This window comes from Chiloscyllium punctatum, chromosome 12, assembly GCF_047496795.1.
Source record: "Chiloscyllium punctatum isolate Juve2018m chromosome 12, sChiPun1.3, whole genome shotgun sequence".
NCBI classification, from domain to species: Eukaryota; Metazoa; Chordata; class Chondrichthyes; order Orectolobiformes; family Hemiscylliidae; genus Chiloscyllium; species Chiloscyllium punctatum.
Window position 1 is genome coordinate 38,461,411 of NC_092750.1, and position 16,294 is coordinate 38,477,704.

At 39.2% G+C, this 16,294-nt stretch overlaps 1 protein-coding gene across 4 annotated transcripts in view; it reads right to left on the reverse strand.

Annotated features, from left to right (window-relative positions):
- cfap20dc (CFAP20 domain containing) overlaps positions 1-16,294 on the reverse strand; it is a 401,364-nt gene that overhangs the window by 356,567 nt on the left and 28,503 nt on the right. The gene's annotated exons all lie outside the window — the stretch shown is intronic.

Below are 16,294 nucleotides of genomic sequence, written 5' to 3' on the forward strand. Positions count from 1 at the left end.
GCTGCCTGACCTGCTGTGCTTTTCCAGCATCACACTAATCTAAACTCTGGTTTCCAGCATCTGCAGTCCTCATTTTTGTCTAGATATCCCAACCCAATCTAGTCCCACCTGCCAGCACCCGGCCCATGTCCCTCCAAACCCATCCTATTCATATACACATCCCAATGCCTTTTAAATTTTGCAATTGTACTAGCCTCCACCACTTCCTCTAGCAGCTCATTCCACACATGTACCACACTGAGTGAAAAAGTTGCCCCTTAGTCCCTTTTTTCTGAAAAGGAGAGACAATAGACAATAGGTGTAGGATAGGCCATTCTGCCCTTCGAGTCTGCACCACCATTCAATATGATCATGGCTGATCATCCTTAATCAGTATCCTGTTCCTGCCTTATCTCAATAACCCTTGATTCCACTATCCTTGAGGGGTCTATCCAACTCCTTCTTAAATAAATCCAGAGACTGGGCCTCCACTGCCCTCTAGGGCAAAGCATTCCACACAGCCACCACTCTCTGGGTGAGGAAGTTTCTCCTCATCTTTGTCCTAAATGGTCTACCCTGTATTTTTAAGCTGTGTCCTCTGGTTCGGCACTCACCCATCAGCGGAAACATGTTTCCTGCCTCCAGAGTCTCCAATCCTTTCATAATCTTATATTTCTCAATCAGATCCCCTCTCAGTCTTCTAAACTCAAGGGTATTCAAACCCAGTCGCTCCAGTCTTTCAGAGTAAGGTAGTCCCGCCATTCCAGGAATTGAGCTTGTGAACCTACGCTGCACTCCCTCAATAGCCAGAATGTCTTTCCTCAAATTTAGAGACCAGATCTGCACACAGTACTCCAGGTGTGGTCTCACCAGGGCCCTGTACAGCTGCAGAAGAACTTCTTTGCTTCTATACCAAATCCCTCTTGTTATGAAGGCCAGCATGCTATTAGCCTTCTACACTATCTGCTGTACCTGCATGCTTACCTTCATTGACTGGTGTACAAGAACACCCAGATCTCCTTGTACTGCCCCTTTACCTAAACTGATTCCATTTAGGTAGTAATCCGCCTTCCTGTTCTTGCCACCAAAGTGGATAACCATACATTTATCCACATTAAACTACATCTGCTATGCATCTGAACACTCACCTAACCTGTTCAGGTCACCCTGTAATCTCCTAACATCCTCCTCACATTTCACCCTGCCACCCAGCTTAGTATCATCAGCAAATTTGCTAATGTTATTACTAATACCATTTTCTATATCATTAACATATAAATTCACAATTGCCTACTTTAAAACTATGTGATGACAACCGCCCATGTGACTGATATACCTTTTGTTTAATTCCTATAAAATATACCGTCTCTGTGTCTCTGTGTGCAGGACAGAGATTCGTGGAGAAGTGTCAACACAAGTAGACACACAGCTACTTTGGGGACATTTTGGAATCTCTCGCCGGCTGTCTGATAATAAAACATCTTCCATTGTACAGAAACTTGTGACATCCAGATTTGTGGAACAAAATATATATCAACAGAGGTAGGTTCAACTGAAGCATTTGAAAGTGAATTTTTGTTATCTGCATACAAAAAAACATTAAGGATTATGGGAAGAAAACTGGGGAATGGCACAAAATGATTTGCTCATTGAGAGGGCTAATGCCGACACGGCAGACTTAGTGGCTTCATTCTGTGCTGTAACAATTCTGTGATGCAGTTGTTTTATTTTGCAAAATATTGCAAAATTCTTTATTGTACAGCAATGTACCTGTCTCATCTATGTATTCACAGCCCTCATCGGCACGTATGATATACTTCCACAGATTGCATGTAAATTAACACAGCTGGCAATCACCTGCTCTGCAAAAGACAACCTTCAGGTGCTCCAGGATTTCTGAGAGTGTATTCTATCTTTTATTCTTAAACATAGGTAGTTCTCCACAATTTTGTTATGTTTCTTTTCCTCTTGATCAAACATTTCTTTTAATTGCTGAAAGTAAATGCAGTTTGTTTGCTTGCTTCACAATTTGGAGTACATGCCTTGTCATATTGTGGCTTCCAAATTCATTTGTCTGATATAAACAGTTTGACAACTTCCTTTGTTGTTCACTGCATATTATCCGTCAGAAGCACAGGACTTGGCAATTTTGTTTTTCCCCAATAGTTATTACACACACTGCCTGAGGCTTTTAGATATAATTAGTAAGTTAAATCCAAGCTATCACCTTCAAACCTTTTAAGACATAAATCAAAAACATTGTGGACTGCCTTCAGGAGTTATGTCAGATTTCCATAGGGCCCTCTGTAAAATGTAACAATTTTCAAACAATGATTAGTTTTGTTAGGAAGGCATAACATAGGTACTAAAAAATGCCTTACTAAGGGTTTGTAAATACAGTGGTAACCAACTTGATAAATAAATTCCCTCCAGTTTTCCACAGTACTGCAAGTGTTCTCAATATGCAAAAAGACTAAAGCTTTTTCCAAACCATCATGGTGCAACTCGGTATTAATACTCCACAGTATTTTCTGTCTTGGGAGAGGTAAGTAAAAATTTTTTAAAGTTTTAAGCCAATTCACTGAAAATAACTAGATATTTCTATTCAATTCCAAAGGCAATGAAATAAGTTCCAAGAGATCATATACCCTAAGGATATGCATAGCTTGTTCGTATCCTAATGTTAGCAATTTAAGTGCCCAGCAATGTTGATTAATCTATTTATTTCAATTCCTGACACTCCTGATAATGTAGCAGTATGAAAAACAGAAATTAACATTAAATTGGCAGCACAGAATACCAAGGATTAACAGCAAGCCATTGGTTGATGGAGTGGGAATTGAAGGCCATTTGAGTCTGCTCCATCATTCAAAAAAATCATGGCTGATCTGATTATGGTCTCAACTTCACTTTTCTGTCTACCCCCATAGAGCACTTAGAGACAAAACAAAACCATAGATGCAGGATTCCAAGGTAGACAAGCATGAGTCTGGAAGAACACAGCAAGCCATGCAATATCAGGAGGTGGAGAAGTCAGTGTTTTGGGTGTAACCCTTCTTCAGGACTTGGGGGTGGGTGTAAGGGGTGCTGCCGATTAAGGGGTTGGGGGTGGACAGGGTGGGGATAAGTGAACAAAGGGAGAGGATGACCTGTTGATCAATGGGAGGAATGAATCCTTTGAGTGGCTAGAAGGAAGGGTTGATGAGAGGAATGGAAGGGAGGGAAGGCAGTCGGGTGATAGGAAGGGAGGTTATTTGAAATTGGAGAACTCAATGTTGAGCCTTTCGGGCTATAGGCTGTCCAGGCAGAAGATGAGATGTTGCTTTTCCGATTAGTGGTTTGATTCGTTGTGGCAATGGAGGCGGCCAAGGATTAGATTAGATTCCCTACAGTGTAGAAACAGGCCCTTCGGCCCAATAAGTCCACACCAACCCTCCGAAGAGTAACCCACCCAGACCCATTTCCCTTTGACTAATACACCTATGGGCAATTTAGAATGGCCAATTCACCTGACCTGCATGTCTTTGGAGTGTGAGAGGAAACCAGAACACCCTGAGGAAACCCACACAGACATGGGAAGAATGTGCAAGCTCCACACAGTCACCCAAGGCTGGAATCGAACCTGGGTCCCTGGCAATGTGAGGCAGCAGTGCTAACCACTGAGCCACTGTGGTTAGCACTGTCAGAAAGGGAGTTGAAAAGGGGAATTAAATTGGATAGTGAATGGGAGGTCAAGTCGACCCCTGCAGGCCTAGCTGCGATACTCGGTAAAATGTTCCCTTACTTTACGTTTCGTCTCCCCAATGTAGAGAAGACCACATTGAGAGCACTGGATAGTAAACTAGGTTGAAGAAGAGGCAGGTGAACTTCTGTTTCACCTGGAAGGACTGTTTAGGGCCCTGGATGGAGATGAGGGGGTGGTGTACCAGCAGATCCACTTGTCCATTAGAAATCTTGAATACAAAAGATGACATGGCATCCACTGTTTTCTGGGAGAAGATAATTTCACAGAATAACGTCCAAAAAAAAACTTGAAATATGGCGGTTTCATATTACTTAATGGAAAGTGCCAAAAACAAAATTAATTTATGCTTACAACTTTGTCAGTCATGTTATAGCACATGTAAATTCCATTTGAACTAATTACATGCCAAAAAAACAAATATTTTTCATCTTACTATTTGAGTCACTATTAACCAAACAAAGATATTTTTTCTGCATTCAGTGACATCGACATTTTCAGAACCCAAGTCTCCTCTTAGCTTTTTAGTCAAATTACACAGCACCTTTGTTATAAACTCTACAGATTGAAGAGGCAGCTATTAAAAAAGAAAACATCAAATCTTCCAGCTATATTAGATTCAACCAACAATCCAGAAGTCACACTTTAGTCTCTAACGTGACAGGCTGTAAACTTAAGACTTAGCATACCCTACACTTTAATATTACCATCAAGCTAAGGGAAACCCCTTGTCCAAAAAAGTGCAAGCAAGCATGTCAAGGATAGTACCATGCATAACTAAACATGAGGTGCTAAACGTCTAAAAGCAACATAGGACTACATGCATGCAGAAGCAAACCACATTGAGGAAGTGAAACAACATTACAACCAAACACTTTTGATCAAGTTCTGCAGCCCTCATATTTCCCAGTTATGAGTGATGATGGACAATTAAACAAAGCAGGCTTCGTATAAATTGCTGTTCTCTATGCTGTTGAAGCCATCCTCAGCCAGAAGTACCAAGTGGAAAATCCATCTCAACATCCTCCCAAGAACCCTAGTTTCACAGATGCCAGAGCAGCCAATTCAATTCTCTCCAAGGAATGGCTGAAAGTACTGGATACAGCAAACATCTTTGGTCCTAACAATATCTCAGCTATAAGAAAGACGGTTTCTGCTCCAGAGCTAGTTGCATCCCCAGCTATGTTATTCCAGGACAGCTAAAATAATAGCATTTATCTACGTGGGAATGTAGAAAAATAAAATTAAAACAGGAAATTGCTGGAGAAAGTACTCAGAGTTAGGCAGTATTTGCTGAGGCACTTCAGGAGTGTGATCCTTCTATCAGAAGTAGGAGTGTAATAGGTTTTGAGCCACGATGGGGGCAACAAGGACAAAAGAAAAGGATAGCAAGGAATATTGGAGAGATTGATGACAGAGAGGCTAGCCCTCTACAGCCAAGGAGAATGGAAATGAGCAAGAAAAGAAACAAATAAAAAAAAGTGCCTTCAGCAAATGTGTTGCTAACTGTAAGGAAAAACAAAACCAGAGTTGCCCCTATTGCACACGCATTGCCTACATGATTGTGGTGCAAAACCGCGATAAACAAGACCTTCAAAACAAGAGAGACCACACTGCCCTACCAAAGGTAGAGGGTGTTTATTACTACAATGAAGTAGAATTTTAACTGGGCAAAAGATGTGTTCATGTTAACAAAGCAAAGAACAACACAAACTCCTAGCGGTAAATCTCAAGAAGAAATGTGTTATTTTGGATAAAGTGAGCCATGCTCATGGAAACAACGGCAGGGTAGGATCAAAGTTCAGCAGTAACCTGCCACTAAAGCTATTAGGCACAGGATATGTGTGATGCGATATCCATCAAGGATCTAAAGCATAGCTATACATACATTGACAAGCACCAAAAAGAAAAAAAAAGCAAAATGAGGGATAGAGGTTACAGTCTGAAATTGTTGAACTTAAAATGTTGAGTCTAGAAGGTTGTAAAGAAGAGGTATTGTTTCTGGAAGTTACTTTGAGCCTTGCTGGAACACTTCAATATGTTGAGAATAGAAATGTCAGCATGACAGCCAGGTGGGAAATTAAAAATGACAGGCCAACAGAACTGCAGACCATGCTTTCAAAAAGAATGGAAGTGTTCCACATAGTCATCTGTACTATGTTTAGTCACTCCAGTGTAGATTGGGACCACAAGTGTTAGCAGCCAATAAAACAGACAAGATTGAAAGGAAAATTATAAATCACTGTTTTGCCTGGAAGATATTATTTTTGGGTTTACTGGATCTTCACACAACTCAAGTCAGACTTTTGGGCTATTTTTTTAAAAAGTCTTTGTGAACAGACTGTGCATGATGGCAAGGCTAAGGAGCAGCATGCTCTATGTGCAGGTTCCGACCTCCTAAAGCACTAGTACATGACTATTGAGATTATTGTTACATCATGGCTTACCTCAAAAGGACATGTTTATCTCTCCAGAATACGTGTTTTATTCTGTGGACAGTAAGGAAATAGCTCATTGTTTATTTGTCAACTGAATACCAAATCTACATGAAGCAGTATTTTTGTACATTTGATGTGTATCTGTTGCTGATTTATCCCCTCCACCCATACTTTGTCTACTTGAAAATTTATGACCCTGTATTGATATTTCTCTTTCTACCAGAGATAACTATAGATCAGATTTCTGTTACTGGACACTTAAATTTCTATTCTACAGTTAAATTTTTAAAAGGTCGAGCTATTTTGTCACATTGTTCTTTGTAAACTGTCAGGTAATGCAAGTATATAACTCACTTGGACATTGTGCAGGAAATCAAGCTGTACCATGTCTGGAGTCATCACAACTGTGAAAATGCGAATAAACCACCGAATTTCCCAATTTTACCTGACTGACTGATTCACTTTAAAGGAATACACATAACAGGTTCTCTTCACTCACAAGTAAACTATAATTCATTCCAAACAAATTATTTATAACTCTATAATTCAAATACTACCCTTTTTAAAACAAAAATCCCATACACAGACAGACACACACACGAAAGAGGCAAGAATGCTCTGAGCCGATGAAAACTAAAATTCAGGGAAACATTGCCCGGATTACAGACAGAGTTGTTTTATTCCTTCTGACTCTTAGGTGATAATAGGAGGTCATTTATCACTGGCTGAGAATTTACCCTTTAAGTCTCTCTCTGTACGTGGTTTGCTCTTTGCCTTTCAGCAGAGAGAGCAGCTCACAGGGTAGAGATGAGGTACACACAGAAGAGAGAGAAACAAAGATGGTTACTTTCTCTTTGTAGTATAGATGTATTGTCCATACATAGGCTGTAGCCATCTTGCCAGGAACTAGTCAACAATTTGTTAAAACGATGAGCACTCCTGAACCCAGAACAACCTGATACCAATGAAAAAGTCAAACAAAAGACCATCTCTGGACAGAATTGCCCTGAAAACACAGGCAGTATCAATTTATCTGGAACTCTCCCTCACAGCTCAAATAAGGCAACCCTGCATATACAACTCATAATATGTAAGGTCTCTTAAAACAAATAGCTTCCTTGGATGAAAGCAGTATATTTTCCCATTTTTAATTCAAAAATAAAAATAGTCTTTACTATACACTTGAGCATCCAGAAGGGGAAACAAAACTGAATATGTTTTCAAACAGACACTTATTGCGGCACCATCCAGTGGCAACGATGTGATGTTACTATGTTAAGTGAAATAATATACAAAAATAAAACAAGTGCAACATTTTCCTTCTTGGACTGTTGTGACAAAGGGTCCATAATTACAACATTAAAGATGTATTGCAAGACTAAAATGACTATTTTTCTGTCTGATGCATTGTTTTAATGGCTGTGATTCAGATTAATTAAAAAAACATACAATTTTAATACACACTAGAGTCAGAAACATCTACAATCTGTCTGGTTCATTACATTTAAAATTATGTTACTAACAAGTAATGATTTGATTGCAATTGGTTTCTCCCAGCTACAGGACAAAACAACTGAAATCAAATGAAAACATTCTTTAACATATATGCTTGGCAATTCATTATGGCTCAAGTTACACATTTTCAAAACAATTTCTTTTTTTGCTATACATTTGTAGGAGTTTATAAATTTCTCTGGGATGGTTTCTTGTGGAAAGATACTAAATTAGGGGAGGGAAAATTATGTCAGTGTTAATTGGGAGGAGCTGTTATCAGGCAAGTCCAGATTTGACATATAGGAATAGTATAAAGACTTGCCTGTCCTGAACTCTCATCAGCATGTTCCAACAAAGAGGAAGAATAAGGATGGCAAAAGGACCCTTGGATAAAGGAAGGAGTTTGTGAATTTAATCAAAAAGGAAACTAGAAGCAGATGTAAGGTTTAGGAAGCTAAAATTGGACAAGGCCAGTAAGGGATAGTAAAAGAGCAGGAAATAACTCAAGTAGGGGAATTAGAAGAGCAAGGGCCTTGAAATGACCTTAGCAAGCAGGGTTAAAGAGAATCCCAAGACATTCTAAACATTCATTAAAAACAAGAGAATAACTAGGGAGAAGGTAGGGCCACTCAAGGATAAAGAACCAAACTCGTGCTTGGAGGCAAAGGATGTGGGTGAAATCCTAAATGAATACTTAATATTAGTATTCACCCAGGAAAAGGATATGGAGGATAGTGAGATGTGTGTGGAGCATGTTAATATGCTACTGTATTTTGAGTTCAAGAAAGAACTGGGGTTTGGTCTCTCGAGAGCATTAAGGTGGGTAAGACCTTGGGGCTTGATAGTATCTACTACTGGATTAGTGGTGCTGGAAGAGCACAGCAGTTCAGGCAGCATCCAACGAGCAGCGAAATCAACGTTTCGGGCAAAAGCCCTTCATCAGGAATCTACCCTAGGTTATTGAGAAGGGCAAGAGAGGAGATTGCTGGGGCCTTGACCAACATCTTTGAGTTCTCATTAGCCACTGGAGGTATCCCAGAGGGCTGGCGAGTAGCTAATATTGTTCCTCTGTTGAAGAAGGGAAACAGGGAAAATCCAGGAAACTCTCTACTGGGATCCATACTGGGACCTCTAATGTTTGTGATACATAAATGACTTGGATGAAAATGTAGATGGGTGGGTAAGTAAGTTTGCAGATGATACAAAGATCAGTGGAGTTGTGGATAGTGTAGGTTATCAAATGATACAGCAGGATATAGATCAGTTGCAAATATGGGAGAAGGAATAGCAGATGAAGTTTAATCTGGGTAAGTGTGAGGTGCTGCACTTTGAAATGTTAAGGAAAATATACAGTTAATGGCAGGACTCTGAACAACATTGATGCAGAGGAATGTTGGGCTTCAAATCCACAGCTCCCCAAAAGATGCCACACAAGTAGATAGTGTGGTAAAGAAGGCATATGACATGCTTGCCTTTATTAGTTGGGAAATAGAGTGCAAGAGACAGGATGTCATGTTGCAGCCTTATAGAATTTGGTTAGGCCACACTTAAGATTATTACGTTCAATTCTAGTCACCACATTACAGGAAGAATGTGGAGACTTTGGTGAGGGTGCGGAAGAGATTTATCAGGATGCCAGCTGGATTAAAGGGTATCAGCTGTAAGGAGAGGTTAGAAAAATTTAGATTGTTTTTGCTGGAGTGGGGGAGGTGGAGAGGAGACTTAATAGAAGTCTATAAAATTATGAAATGCATGCATAGATTAGAATCTTCTTTCCAAGAGCTGAAATATCTAAAACTTGGAAGCATGCATTTAAGATGTGAGGGGCAAGTTTTTTTAAAACACAAAGTGGTAGGAGTCTGGAATACACTGCCAAGGGTGGTGAAGGAGGTAGATACAATAGGGCCATCTGAGAGACTCTTAGTTGAGCACATGAATATGCAAGAAAGACAGAGATATGGATCAAGGACAGGCAGAAGAAGTGATTAGTTTAATTTGGTTTGTGTCATGTTTGGCACAACATTGTGGGCTGAAGGGTCTGTTTCTGTGCTGTACAGTTCTATGTTCAACATTCTGACACAGCAGCACTTTTTGAAGTCAGAGTCATAAAATGATTTAGAAACTATTAAGGCTGAGTTGAATATAGAATTTTAGTGCTCAAGAATATTTTTCTATGATGCAGTTAAAAAAGTACGGTCAAATTGCTCACAATTATCTCACATTAAGGTGATTTAGCAAAGTTGTACATCAAAAAATTAATAAAAGTTTAAAAAAACTTGCATTTCAAGACTGACCAGTTTGTGTCTTCAACCTCAAAGCTTTAATGAGAGGATACATAAGGAGAGGAATATGGGCAAAGAAATAACTTTAACAAAAGGTCTTAAAGATGGAGCGAGATGACATTGCAATGAAATACTGAGGGGGAATTTCAGAGCTTAGGGCAAAGATAACTGAAAGCCTGGTTGTCATCAGTGGTGCAAAGGAGCACAGGATGACAAAGGCTGGAGAGACAAAGTTCCAAGGGATATAAAGGATGGTGCAGAAATAAGCTAGGAGATTGATTTGCACATAAGAACATGAGAATATAAAATTTAGGATAGGTATTTGAGGACCTGGAATCATTGTAGATTCAGAAGCACGCAGTGATGACTTGATCAGGTACTTGGTGTAGAATAGAATAATGAGCCGAAAATGTGTTGCTGGAAAAGCGCAGCAGGTCAGGCAGCATCCAAGGAGCAGGAGAATCGACATTTCGGGCATGAGCCCTTCCTGAAGAAGGGCTCATGCCCGAAACATCGATTCTCCTGCTCCTTGGATGCTGCCTGACCTGCTGCGCTTTTCTAGCAACACATTTTCAGCTCTGATCTCCAGCATCTGCAGTCCTCACTTTCTTGTAGAATAGAATATGGTCAAGAGACCTTTGGGAAGGCAGATGCACCAACACCAGCATCTGCATCCAGGCCAACAGCCCCTGCATCAAGTCACTGACCACTCTTGATCGACTGCGATGGGCTGGGCACGGCACGTTGTCCGCAAGATCAGCATGAGACTCCCCAAGTAGGCACTGTACTCCCAACTCCAAAACTGAAGGCATACTCCAGATGGATAGAGAAAGCACTCCAAGGACACCCTCAAAGCCTCAGTGGCAAAATGTGGCATTCCCACAGACAACTGAGAATCACTGGGCCAAGACCATTCAAAGTGAAGGAGCAGCATCTGGCACGGTGTCAATGACCTAGAGACTTGCTGTTGGGAAAAAGTAGAAGCCAGACGAAAATTGCCTAAGGGCGTACTGCCACGGCAATGCCCCACCCATCCCACCTTCTTCCCCAAGTGTGGCAGAGTCTGCAGAAGCCACATCAACCTATACAGCCATTTATGGACTCATCCTGAGGGTGGAAGAGAGTTATTCACATTTAGGAGGGACTGCCGCTAATAATGAGTTAAAAAAAATCGAAAGCCTGAGAAAGCCAGTTTATTTTTCCTCATCAGCTGTGTTAACTGTTGTTTTCAACAGACATGTCAGATGCTTTAAAAGTTGCAAACCAGTCACTGTCTTCTTGCAAGCCAATGAAAGAGCCTGGAGAAGAAAGATTAAGTAGCAGCAGCTCCTGGTAAGCCAAATGAATCATCTCAGTGAATCATGTACACAGGGACCATTGAACCGCTTACCAGTTTTTCTCTCCACCCACATCACCAATTTTTTTTTCTTAGTCTGAATGTACGTGTATGGAGAGTTTTAACTAGCAGAGATGTATGCCAACTGTTCATACTTGTTTACCCGCAGTTAGAATCTATTTATTTGTAATAAATAGCAATTCTTAGTAAGTACAGAAACTTGGTCCATGTTTTCTGTTAACCTGGGTCTAAATGACAGGAAACAGGAGAATTTTGCATACTTTGATAAAAATGTTTTAAAGTTTTCATGATGACTTCAGGAATCATGGGCTTGATTTCTAACATGCTATTGCAGGGAGATAATGATAAAACAGATTGCATGGTTATTACTTCATTCTTTTCTAGTAAATAATAAAATCTGTGCATTGCTGATAGGACAAGTAATATCAGATCAGTATACAAACATGATGCTACCTTTTTTGAGGAAAATGATATTGTTTCTGCTGGTCCACATTCTTAATTCTCCGAAAGCCACATCCTCTGTCCCTTATTTTACTTTACTGGACTAATTTAAAGCTTTTTTGTTCAGATTCCAACTGCTTTACTTCTATATCAGTTTCCTCTGACACTTATTTTTTTTTCTTCATTAGCCCCTAGCTCTAACAGTTCACACTTCTATTACTGCATACTTTTGTTTACATGGATCATCTTGAAAGCAGGGGCAGATAGAGAAAACAGTATGCAAGCAAACAAAGTCAGTCCTAACTCAGACTTACTGTTACTCAGGCAAATCTCACATTAGCATCTCCTCATCTTATTACATATACTTTTCTGTCAAGTACTCAACTTGAAAACACAATTATCGTCAGAAAACATCACCAAGTCCTTGTGGAATTGCTAATTATTTCAAATCCTTGCCTGACCCACAAAAGTTGGTGTGTTCAAATGCCAACGCACCTATGAAAATCAATTTAATTGTCTAGACACTAATATCATTGCCTATGCGCTTATTATGAGGCATATTACCTTTATGTCTGATGACAATAATGAGCTGAAAAGAAAATATGTTTCAAATAATAAAATGAAAAAAGTATTATGAATTTATTGAACCTTTTTAGTTAGGTAAATGCAAGAAAATACCACAAATAAAAATTTCAGGTCAACCATGTAAGTTCAGTGGAGCTACCTTCATCTGCCTTCCTGGTTTCTGCCAACATTTTCATTACGAAAGTCTTTTGCAAAAATGACACAGCATGGAAACAAAAATCTCACACATGAAAGTAAACGTCATAGAACAGAAATAGTAAACTGAATTTATTTGGCCTATTTGTATTATATTTATTCTTAGGCTCCAGTGTATTTTTGTGCCATCACTAATAAAACACCAAAACTTAGTAGTATATATTTTATTATATTTTGATCAAGGTCAGTGGCTATGCCTGCAGTTGCACAGACTCAAAGCTCTGGCACCACACATCTATTCCTCTCCACTTCTTTATCTAGCTTTCCTCCTTTAATGCACATCTTCAAACTTACCTATTTGACCAAACTATTGCTCATTTAATCTAATTTCTCCTTGTGTGGCTCAGTATCATACTCAGTTTTAGAATGCTCCTGTGAAGTGCCTTAGGACAGTTCATTAGGTTAAACATGCTAGACAAGTTGTTTAAAAGTTACAGTACAACATTCTATTCTCCTCCAATCTTACAAATAACTTAGTAATTTTACAAAATAAATTATTTTGAACATCTTCACAGACCCACACTAAAGACAACACTTTTCATCACACTGTTTCAAAACTCAGCACCTCTTACGTTTTAAGATAATTTCTTTTATTTGTTTGAGCACAAGATTATTCTAAGTTAATTGTGACTTTAAAATCCTTTTAATTTCAGAATTAAATATTTTGCACCTTTCCAGTAATTTGTGATACTTTCCACTTCTTGTATTCACATGATATGAGAGTTGCTGGCTGAGCCAGCATTTATTACCTAGCCTTAGTTGGCCTTGAAAAAAATAGGGGTAAGTTGTTTTTTTGAATCATTGCAGTAGGTACACCCACAAAGTCATTAGGGAGAAAGTTCCAGGATTTTTACTCAACAACACTGAAGGAAAGTGAGAAATTTCCAAGTCATGATGGTGAGTGACAATGGAGTGAAGCTTGCAGATGGTGGTGTTCCCAGATATTGGCGTTCCCAGATATTGGCTGCCCATGTCCTTCAAGAGGCAGTGCTTACCAGTTTGGAAGAGTTATTGGTTTACAAATTGTGATTTTTACCTCCAGGACCCAGGTTCAAACTGATTAGGTGAAAATATCCTTAAAATATTCATCCTTAAGTATGTTTCTCATTGTTCAAACATGCAAAAGGTGCTATGGCAGCAAAACTCAGGGAAAACTGAATAATGTTGGTAACATAATCCTGGTAAAGTGACCAAGGTCAGAGGGAATTTGTACATAAAAAAGAAAATATCTTTTATAGCACTAAACACAAGCAAAATACTGCAGATGCTGGAAATTTTATACAAAACCCAAAAAAGGTTCAAAAATAAACTTTGCAGGTGGAGCAGCTTCTATGGAAAGAAACCAGGGTTGATGATTCAGGTGAGATTAAATAAAGCAGATCTTTTTGTGGCCATCTAAGGCCATTGAAGTGACACATTGTTATTAACTGAAAACATTATTAATGTCTTCACATTGTGACACTTTAACAAGTATGGAGGTGCTTAGATGATAAATGCAGAACTACATAGCTGTAGTTATTTATCCTTGACCAATGTTCTCATTCCTCAGAATCAAACTTTTCACATCTTTGCCCAATATCTTTCAAGATTCTTAAATGTTGTATTATTGCACAAATCTCAAAGACAGAATGATTTTAAGACAGCTGAATGACATCACGTGACATTCTAGTATAAACGATCTCCAAATAACTCTGTACAATCAATTGACTGAACAGTTTTCCAGTCAATTATACACATAATGTAATGGCAGGATAAGGAAGCATGCAACCAAGACTGCATATGTACAATTATCTACTCATAAACTTCAAGATATCTGCCTCAAAAGTAACCAGACTCTGTGATATCTCTCAAGGACTAACATATAGACAACGAATTACATCAAACTGTATCCATTTATAATTGATAATGCATTATGAATTTGATCAAACTGCCCTAAAGGTCATTCTTATTTATCAGTTTGCATCATGGTGAATTAGAGTCATAGGATCGTACAGCATAGAAACAGTCCCTTCAGTCCAACTCATCCAAGCCGAACAGATAGCCTAAAGTAATCTAGTCCCGTTTGCCAGCATTTGGTCCATAAACATTTCGCATTCATACACCCATCCAGAAAACTTTTAAATGTTGTAATTGTACTAGCTTCTACCATGTACTCTGATAGCTTATTCCATATGCGCATCATTCTCTGCCTGAAAATGTTGGCCCTCAAGTCTCTTCTTAAATCTTTCTATTCTCACCTTCAACCTATGCCCTCTGGTTATGAACTCTGCTACCCTGAGAAAACAACCTTGGTATTCACATTATCAAGGCCCTCGTGATTTTATAGACCTCAAGAAGGTCACACCTCAGCCCCTGACCCTCCAGAAAAAATAGCCCCAGCCTATTCAGCCTCTCCTTGTAGCTCAAACCTCTAACCCTAGCAACAATCTTGTACATCTTTTCTGAACCTTTTCAAGTTTCACAACATCCTTCCTATAGCAGGGAGACGAGAACTGAACACAGTATTCCAAAAGTGGCCTAACCAATGTCCTGTACAGCTGCAACATGACCTCCCAACTCCTATACTCAATACTCTGACCAATAAAAGAAGGTATATCAAACACCTTCTTCACTATCCTATCTTCCTGTGACTCCACTTTCAAGGAACTATGAACCTGCACTCTAAGATCTCTTCATTAAGCATTACTCCCCAGGATCATACCTATGTATAAGTCCTGCCCAGATTTTTCTTTCCAAAATGCAGCACCTCATATTTATCCAAATTAAACTCCATCTGCCACTCCTTGGCTCGTCTGGTCAAGGTCCCATTGTACTGAGGTAACCTTCCGGGCTGTCCACTACACCCCCAATTTTGTGAACACTTACATTTGTTCCTGCTTCACTTATATTCAATTTACTTCAGTAAACTTTGTGTTGTCAGAATTCAGCTATGTTTCCTGTTCAAACTTTGTGAAAAGTTGTCTCTTTTTCATTAAAGGTGTAATACAATGGGAATAATTATGCAAGATAAATGAATCATTGTGACCTTTTTTTATTGGCCTCAGAAATAAAAGATTCAGTGGTGCCAATGTCCAAAAAGAGATACAGTGAAGAAACAAAGATTGTGCTGAAATAAGGAATGAATTGGTAAATGAAACACATCAGAAAGAAAAAGAAATAAACAATACGAAGATCAATCCAACAAAAAAAGGAAATACAAATTGCCCGAACATCCTCAGCAGAATCAAAAGCTAAGGTTTAAGCATTGAAGGGAGAAGGACTGTGATATACTTAAAGATATAAGCGTACATGTTCTAAGGAGGACATTCTAAGTGATCTGGTAGGTTTACAAGTAGATAAATCTTCAGGGTCAGATGAAAATGCTTCGGAGGCTGCTGAGTGAGGAAAGAGAGGAAGTAGCAGGTGTGTTGACAATAATTTTCAATTCCTCTTTGACCACAGGAGAGGTGCTAGAGGACTGGAGGACAGTTAATGTGGTGTTATTCAAGAAAAAAGCAAGAGATAAACCTGGAAATCAGTCCAAAATTAGTGGTGGAGAAACTGCTGGAAGCAACTCAGAGCAGAATTAACCTATACTCAAAGTCAGGTATTAATGAAGAACAGACAGCATGGTTAGGTAAGGGGAGGTCACAGGTGATATAATTTTATTGAATATTTCAAAGAGGTAACCGGGTGCATTGATGAAGGCAATGTACTCAATGTAGTTTTTTTAGGACTTCAGCAAAGCTTTTGATAAGGTCATCATGGGATATGGAGGTGTGAAGCTAAGAGCCCATGGGAA